A 9590-nucleotide genomic window follows, 5' to 3' on the forward strand; every position below is an offset into this window, starting at 1 on the left:
CCCCTCGACCCTTCCCCCGCAGTCCCCTCGACCCTCACCCGCAGTCCCCTCGACCCTCTCCCGCAGTCCCCTCGACCCTTTCCCCCAATCCCCCTGACCCTTTCCCCCAATCCCCCTGACCCTTCCCCCAACCCCTTCAACCCTTCCCCCAATCCCCTCGACCCTTCCCCCATCCCCTCAACCCTTCCCCCAGACCGTTCGACCCATCCCCAGACCGTTCGACCCTTTCCCCCAATCCGCTCGACCCTTTCCCCCAACCCCCTCGACCCTTTCCCCCAACCCCCTCGACCCTTCCCCCAAATCCCCTCGACCCTTCCCCCCAGTCCCCTCGACCCTTCCCCCAATCCCCTTGACCCTTCCCCCAATCCTTTCGACCCTTCCCCCAACCCCCTCGACCCTTCCCCCAACCCCCTCGATCCTTCCCCCAACCCCCTCGACCCTTCCCCCAACCCCCTCGACCCTTCCCCCAATCCCCTCTACCCTTTCCCGCAGTCCCCTCGACTTCCCCCCAATCCCCTCGACTTCCCCCCCAATCCCCTCGACCCTTTCCCTCAATCCGCTCGACCCTTTCCCCCAATCCCCTCGACCCTTTCCCCCAATCCCCTCGACCCTTTCCCCCAATCCCCTCGACCCTTTCCCCCAATCCCCTCGACCCTTTCCCCCAATCCCCTCGACCCTTTCCCCCAATCCCCTCGACCCTTTCCCCCAATCCCCTCGACCCTTTCCCCCAATCCCCTCGACCCTTTCCCCCAACCCCCTCGACCCTTTCCCCCAACCCCCTCGACCCTTTCCCCCAACCCCCTCGACCCTTTCTCCCAACTCCCTCGACCCTTTCCCCCAACCCCCTCGACCCTTTCCCCCAATCCCCTTGACCCTTCCCCCAATCCTTTCGACCCTTCCCCCAATCCTTTCGACCCTTCCCCCAATCCTTTCGACCCTTCCCCCAACCCCCTCGACCCTTCCCCCAACCCCCTCGACCCTTCCCCCAACCCCCTCGACCCTTCCCCCAACCCCCTCGACCCTTCCCCCAAACCCCTCGACCCTTTCCCGCTGTCCCCTCGACTTCCCCCCCAATCCCCTCGACTTCCCCCCCAATCCCCTCGACCCTTTCCCCCAATCCCCTCGACCCTTTCCCCCAATCCCCTCGACCCTTTCCCCCAATCCCCTCGACCCTTTCCCCCAATCCCCTCGACCCTTTCCCCCAATCCCCTCGACCCTTTCCCCCAATCCCCTCGACCCTTTCCCCCTATCCCCTCGACCCTTTCCCCCTATCCCCTCGACCCTTTCCCCCAATCCCCTCGACCCTTTCCCCCAATCCCCTCGACCCTTTCCCCCCAATCCCCTCGACCCTTTCCCCCAATCCCCTCGACCCTTTCCCCCAATCCCCTCGACCCTTTCCCCCAACCCCCTCGACCCTACCCCCAACCCCCTCGACCCTTTCCCCCAACCCCCTCGACCCTTTCCCCCAACCCCCTCGACCCTTTCCCCCAATCCCCTCGACCCTTCCCCCAATCCTTTCGACCCTTCCCCCAATCCTTTCGACCCATCCCCCAATCCTTTCGACCCTTCCCCCAACCCCCTCGACCCTTCCCCCAACCCCCTCGACCCTTCCTCCAACCCCCTCGACCCTTCCCCCAAACCCCTCGACCCTTCCCCCAAACCCCTCGACCCTTCCCCCAACCCCCTCGACCCTTCCCCCAATCCCCTCGACCCTTTCCCGCAGTCCCCTCGACTTCCCCCCCAATCCCCTCGACCCTTTCCCCCAATCCCCTCGACCCTTTCCCCCATTCCCCTCGACCCTTTCCCCCAATCCCCTCGACCCTTTCCCCCAATCCCCTCGACCCTTTCCCCCAATCCCCTCAACCCTACCCCCAATCCCCTCGACCCTTTCTCCATTCAGCTTCAACACTATAACAGATACAGTCACTACTCAGAAGGAGCTGCGACACTAGAGACCAAATTCAGCATGAACCGAATTCCGATGTATAAGAAGATCACTTTGCCTCTCAGCATCACCACTGCAAGTATGGATAACTCAGAGCTGTTTACACATTGTGCTTCAAGAACCAGTTCAGAGTGTGTTGTTCACCAGTACCACCTTCTGTATGTTACCCGGACATCTTTGATTGCTGGGGAGCACATGACCAACCAGGGCAGGTGGCAAGATTCTGCTAAACCTCATCTGATTCTACCTAGAATCCAAATTTCTTCCAGGAGACCTCCAAGCAGGAACAACCACACTGACTGTGGGTGGTTTTATCTTTGACACTTATAGGAGATTGCATTTCCTGAAAATGAGGGACACAGGCATTATTTCAGATGCAGGTCACTTCTTCCAGTTCTCAAGGTTTACATTAATTTTCTGGCAGAGAGGATATGGCTTCACCTGACAACCTCAATCAAAGCTTGCTCTCAGTCTCTGATTGTGGCAGTTGTGGGATGTCATTATACAATGTTTTAACTGTTGTGATAGTTAATCCTTTCCATTACAGGGATGTGCAGGAAGACCTGTGCATATAGGGGAGCCTTTAGCTTTACAGGTAGGATGTGAACTGTGGTAGGGTATTTTGTTAGAAATTGCTAGGCTAGAAACCTTTGGATTATTGGGTTGACAAACTCGTGTTCGAGAATGTTGGGTATGTTTTTGCTGGGATTATGGGATTGACTTTTAGCCATATAATTGGAAAATGGTAACTGAATGACAGTACTGAAAGCAAAGAGAGCACGAGGAAATGAGAGAGGAATGGAAGTCACTGCAGGATGCGTGAGAAGAGGAGGCGATGGAGACAGAGTGTGAGTAATGAGAGGCTACGATAGATAAAGGGGCACATTTACACTCCTCCAAACCAGTCCCTGCTGAAAGTTGTCACTGTGACTTAGCCTGTAGTTGTGATGTGCCAATAACCTTGCTCCTGGTGTGCTGAACTGTTCAAGGAGTACACTGCACTTTAGATTGTATTCTCTAAAACTCTTTCACTACAATGTTATTCAGAGCTGTATATCATTCTTCAGTTGTACACTGATAATCAGATCTGGTTATAAAACAGTGATATATCTGCAATATTTAATATTCTCAATATAAAAGATTGCATAATGGTAACCATATATGATGATCAATATGTGTGGAATGTTACAGAATGACTGAGAGCATCATCAGTGTGATTAAGAGAGGCAGGCTGCTGTTAGTACACGTACTGTGTGCTGTACTTAGTCAAGATGTATGCGGCTTCATCAGAAATATCCAGACTCACGATTTGAGAAATAACGGTGACATCAAAGTAGAAACAAATCTCTATGTAAATGTTGAAGATGTGGGGATGAGTGTAAAGTAACCTTGCTGTTCCCAGCCGGAGTTGGACAGTGATGTAAACACCATTGCTTCACATCTCCAAACATAAAGCCTAGCATTACTGACTTTACAATTCATGTCATTTCTATCAGTCCTTCACATCCCCTCCTCTCTCTACTTTTGGAGGGGCTTAGTGGGGACTTGGTTTGGAAAAAGTTCTTACCTCAAGCAGCCTGTGCTAATAAACCCACCTTGAGCACCAGTGGGATAAACCCAACGCCAGTCCATTGCTGCACTAACATTTTCCCAAACTAACCCCAGGGACTGCCAGCCAGAAGCTCTGTGCACAAATGTAATAACTAGAGAGGCTCAGGAACCTAAGCAGCAACTTCCAAGGTATTGACGTCACAGAAACTGGATATTCTGGGTCTCACTGCTTCAACTGATACAGGAAGGTGGCATCAGACAGTGACTAGCACCCGTCAGAAACAGGCCACACCGTCTGGAGAGAAAAAGGCAACATTTAGAAAAAGGCCCACTCACCCTCACTGGTTAACACTTGGCAACCCATCCCTGATCACACAAGTGAGACAGAAACCCAAGTCTGGGTGAAACAGGCACAGACTCTATTGCAAAAACAGAATTACCTGGAAAAACTCAGCAGGTCTGGCAGCATTGGTGGAGAAGAAAACAGGTGACGTTTCGAGTCCTCATGACCCTTCGGCAGAACTGAAGTATAGTTAGGAGAGAGGTGAAATATAAGCTGGTCTAAGGTGGGGGGCGGTACACACTGCTGCTACAGTGGGTCAGTGGTGGAGGAAGTGAATGTTTGTGGAAGGGGTGCCAATCAAGCGGCCTGCTTTGTCCTGGATGGTGTCGAACTTCTTGATTGTTGGAGATGAACTCATCTAGGCAAGTGGGGAGCATTCCATCACACTCCTGACTTGTGCCTTGTAGGTGGTAGACAGACTTTGGGGAGTCAGGAGGTGAGTTACTCGTCACATGATTCCCTGGCCTCTGACCTGCTCGTGTAGCCACAGTATTCATATGGTTAGTCCAGTTCAGTTTCTGGTCAATGGTAACCCCCGGGATGTTGATAGCGGGGTATTCCGTGATGGTAATGCCACTGAATGTCAAGGGACAATGGTTAGATTCCCCCACCTTAGACCAGCTTATATTTCACCTCTCTCCTAACTATACTTCAGTTCTGCCGAAGGGTCATGAGGACTCGAAACGTCAACTGTTTTCTTCTCCGCCGATGCTGCCAGACCTGCTGAGTTTTTCCAGGTAATTCTGTTTTTGTTTTGGATTTCCAGCATCCGCAGCAGCTTTTAGCTTTTTGTTTTTACAGACTCTATTGCTGTGTCCACACTGGGTAATAAAGGGTGTTGACCCAAACTTTAGCCAATGTTAGCAGATGAACATTGAACACAACTGTACAAGATTTATTTGCTGTCGGAGTGAAGATGTTACACTTTTCCAGCAAGGTGATTATTATGTTAAACTAACAGGGATGTTACACGACCCTAAAGCAGCCATTCACTAATATTAGCGGGAGCCATCTCCATACTGCAGCCATTAAACATCATCTTGACATCGAAGAAAGAAAGTAGAAAAATAAAATGACAAAACAGAAAATAGTTTGGTTACTTTTTGTAATGACCCCGATTTTCTATTCTCTAAACCGCTCTCCAGAGATAGTAAGATAATGCAATACTTTTGGATAATGTCCTGAAAACAGATTTTTGGGTGTCAGGAAACAGAAGACTCTGATTTTTGGAGTGTTGCAGTGGAAATGGCTGAGCAATATTCTCTAAACTTGCTGTGCTGAGAGTGATTCTCACCCTCCTTGTGTAGGTATGAGGCTTTGTCTCTCTCTCTCTCTCTCTCTCTCTTTCCATGTCCATTGTGATGCTGAGTGTGTCAGTGCATTTAATTATCGCAACAGGAATTATCTCCATCGAGGCTGGTGGCATTGTCCACAGAAAGAATTCCTGTTTAACTTGCCGCAATTCCTGGGGGAATGCAAGAGACATTGGGAAATACTCCAGAAATATCATGGCCAGCATCAAACCCATCCTCGGCTGTGCTTCCTACAGCCTCTGCAGATTATAAGAAAGGTCAAGTTGAGGAAGGATGAATTGGAGGTAAATAACCACATACCTTTGTACAGAGTCAGAAATATAGAAACATGCTGCCCACAGTGCTACCGTTGTAACCAAAAAAGTAACATGTGGTGGGCCCTGGTAGGAAATAGTAAACAGGGGCTGTGACTAAAAGCTTGATTAATCAGGTGGGTTTTCAGAAGGGTCTTAGAGGAGGAGATGGTGATGAAGGGATAGCCACTAATGCAAAACCGGCTAGAACCAGGGGAAGGCGGAGTTTGGCAGTGGGAGGTGGGGGGAGGGTTTGGTGGGTCGTGTTTACAGAGATAGGGAGCGATGAGAGTTTTAAATTTTAGCTACAGGAAGCCAATCAGCAATGATAAGAGTAATGGATGAATGGGACATTTTTTTTTTAAATTCATTCACGGGATGTGGGCTGGGCCAGCATTTATTGCCCATCCCTAATTGTCCTTGAGAAGGTTATGGTGAGCTGCTTTCTTGAACCGCTGCAGTCCACGTGGTGTAGGTACACCCACAGTGCTGTCAGGGAGGGATTTCCTGGATTTTGATCCAGTGACAGTGAAGGAAAGGCAGTATGTTTCCAAGTCAGGATGGTCAGTGACTTGGAGGGGAACTTCCAGGTTGTGATGTTCCCATCTGTCTGCTGCCCTTGTACTTCTAGATGGTAGTGGTCATGGGTTTGAGAGATGCTGTCTAAGGAGCCTTGGTGAATTCCTGCAGTGCATTTTGTAGATGGTACACACTGCTGCTACTGTGGGTCAGTGGTGGAGGAAGTGAATGTTTGTGGAAGGGGTGCCAATCAAGCGGCCTGCTTTGTCCTGGATGGTGTCAAACTTCTTGATTGTTGGAGATGAACTCATCTAGGCAAGTGGGGAGCATTCCATCACACTCCTGACTTGTGCCTTGTAGGTGGTAGACAGGCTTTGGGGAGTCAGGAGGTGAGTTACTCGTCACATGATTCCCTGGCCTCTGACCTGCTCGTGTAGCCACAGTATTCATATGGTTAGTCCAGTTCAGTTTCTGGTCAATGGTAACCCCCGGGATGTTGATAGCAGGGTATTCCATGATGGTAATGCCATTGAATGTCAAGGGACAATGGTTAGATTCTCTCTTGTTGGAGATGGCCATTGCCTGGCACTTGTGTAGCATGAATGTTACTTGCCACTTGTTAGCCCAAGCCTGGATATTGTCCAGGTCTTGCTACATTTGGACATGGACTGCTTCAGTCTCTGGGAAGTCACGAATGGTGCTGAACATTGTGCAATCATCAGCGAACATCCCCACTTCTGACCTTATGATGGAAGGAAGGTCATTGATGAAGCAACTGAAGGTGGTTGGGCCGAGGACACTACCCTGAGGAACTCCTGCAGTTATGTCCTGGAACCGAGATGATTGACCTCCAACAACCACAACCATCTTCCTTTGTGCTAGGTATGACTCCAACCAGCAGAGAGTTTCCCCCCGATTCCCATTGACTCCAGTTTTGCTAGGGTTCCTTGATGCCACACTCAGTCAAATGCTGTCTTGATGTCAAGGGCAGTCGCTCTCACCTCACCTCTTTGAGGCATAGAGTTCGGCCAACAGAGTTTTGTTTGAGCTATGGTTTACATATAGAGTACAAGATAGGAGGCCAGATAGGAGTCCATCGGAATAATCGGGTGTAGCGGTTGCAGAGGCACTGGTGTGTGGTTTCAGCAGTAGATGGGCTGGAGTAATGGTGGAGGTGGATTTGGGATACCAAATAGGACACAGAGACTATGAACAGTCTGGTTCACCCTGAGACAGGGAGGGGAATGGAGCTGTGATAAATATACAGAGTTTGCATTAAGAAGCTCCAATAACAACACAGCTCTGGGATGTTATAGAGATTCTATGATTTTCATTCACCTCCATCTCCTTTCACCCTTCTCCTGATTCTGCCTGGCTGTGAAGGTCAACTCTCGATGTGTACATTCAAACGAAGATTGTATTAGATACATAGAGATTAAACATAATATTGGTTCAGTGTGAGCACAGTGATTAGGTATAATCTTGATTTATGGGTTTGGTGCAAGGGCAGTTTAAATTCGCAGCTGGTGTGTGTCTCAGTAACAGTGTTAGCACTCATGTTTCAATGCTGGCCTCGCCCAACAGTGAGATTGCTCCACTCCAGAGTTTTTTTTTCTTTACCTGTTCATGGGATGTGGGCGCCGCTGGCTATGCCAGCATTTATTGCCCATCTCTAATTGCCCTTGAGAAGGTGGCGGTGAGCTGCCTTCTTGACCTGCCGCAGTCCCTGTGGTAGAGGTACACGTACAGTGCTAGTGGGGTTTTTTGTGGATACAACTGAGTGGCTTGCTAGTTCATTTTGAAAGGTAGTTAAGGGTCAACCACATTGCTGTGGGTCTGGAGTCACACGTAGACCAGACAGGGTAAGGACGGCAGATTTCCTTCCCTAAAGGACATCAATGAACCAGACGGGTTTTTACAATAATCCGGTAATTCCATGGTCACCATTACTGAGACTAGCTTTTTATTCCAGATTTATTTAATTGAATTTAAATACCCCAGCTGCCCTGGTGGGATTTGAACTCATGCCTCTATTATTAGTCCAGGTCTCTGAATTACTAAAATAAACGCAAAATACTGCAGATGCTGGAAATCTGAAAACTAAAATGTTTGACTCTGTTTCTCTCTCCAAAGATGATGACAGATCTGCTGAATATTTCCAGAACCTGTTGTTTTTGTCTTTGCAAAGCTGTGTAACATAACCACTCTGCTACCACACCCTATTTCTGACATGTTGCCAGAACTGAGGGAAAAGTCTCTCAAGCCTCCAAAGGCCCTTGACCTGAAATTAACTCTGTTTCTCTCTCCACAGATGCTGCCAGACCTGCTGAGTATTTCAAGCATTTCTAGTTTTTACTTCTTTGGGGAGTTGAGTCTTGACTGTCCCACAGAATTACTGTCCAGAGCTGTCACTGATGAGACTCTGCAGCATTGCAAGGTAAATGAGATATTGAGTGGGGTGGAGCCTCTCAAATTGATGATATCCGACAGTCAATATAGCAAGGGGAGCTAAACCGAGCACGGGCTGATCTATTTGCTCCCTTCCCCCGTCTGAACAAACACAGCAGCAATGAACAAACACAATTTTCAGGTATAGTGGAGTGCTCGCTCTGTGTAGCGATCATATAAACAAGTCATTTGCTGTCATCAGACAGGTATGACGGTTGCTGGGTGATAGGATGGAGCTTGCTGTGATCATGTTACTGAGGCCAAACCTGAAATGTAACCTGAGGCTTGTTCTGCTGTTGCCATGGTGCAGATTCCTTACCATCAGAAGACAAGTTTCACCTCATTCCACCCCTCAGTCACCACCTTCCATTCCCCTTTGCCTGTTTACTGTTTCCCAGAGGCTGGTATCAGAGCCAGTTATGGATCCAAGAATTGATTTTTTTTTTGAGTTGAAATCTCTCAAGGCCCAAAGTGTCTGACTTTTAAAGTTCACTTCTTCCTCCTTGTGTGTCCCATAATGTGGAAATTCTGACTTATTAAAGTTTACAATGAATTTTCATAGTCAGAAAAGGAAATCACAGGAAATAAACTCATCCTGGAAAAAGGTCAAGTGTTTGTATAAGGTCTGCCACAAAAAGGGAGCTTCAATATTAGAACATACTTCAATAATACCAAGTCAAAATGTAACCTCATGTTTTGTTCCTCTTCTCTCCAGAAGGCATTAACTCTTTGCCTACAGTTCCATAGACATGTTGCTTAATGTCTGAACCTGTGTAATTTCCTATGACAATACAGAGATCAGAGTACAGAGATATTGATTAGAATATTTTCTAAATGACAAGAGGCTAGGAGTTGTGGAAGGGGATAGAGATTTAGTTGTTCAAGTACAGAAATCAGTAAAAACTAGTGGGCAGGTAGAAAAAAATAATTAAAAATGTTAATGGAGTATTGGCCTTTATCTTGAGGGAGATGGAATGCAGAGGGTTATAAGTTATTCTTCAAGTGTAGAGTTTGGTTCAACCCCATCTGGATTCATGCATTCCGTTCTAGGCACTGCACTTCAGGAATGACTTGAGAGGAGTTCCACATTTCCACTCCCCTTTGAAGAAGTGCTTCTCAACCTGGCTCTAATTTTAAAGTTTTGGCCTCTTGTTCTGGACTCTCCCACCTGAGGAAAT

Source organism: Cetorhinus maximus, chromosome 30 (genome assembly GCF_964194155.1).
Source record: "Cetorhinus maximus chromosome 30, sCetMax3.hap1.1, whole genome shotgun sequence".
NCBI classification, from domain to species: Eukaryota; Metazoa; Chordata; class Chondrichthyes; order Lamniformes; family Cetorhinidae; genus Cetorhinus; species Cetorhinus maximus.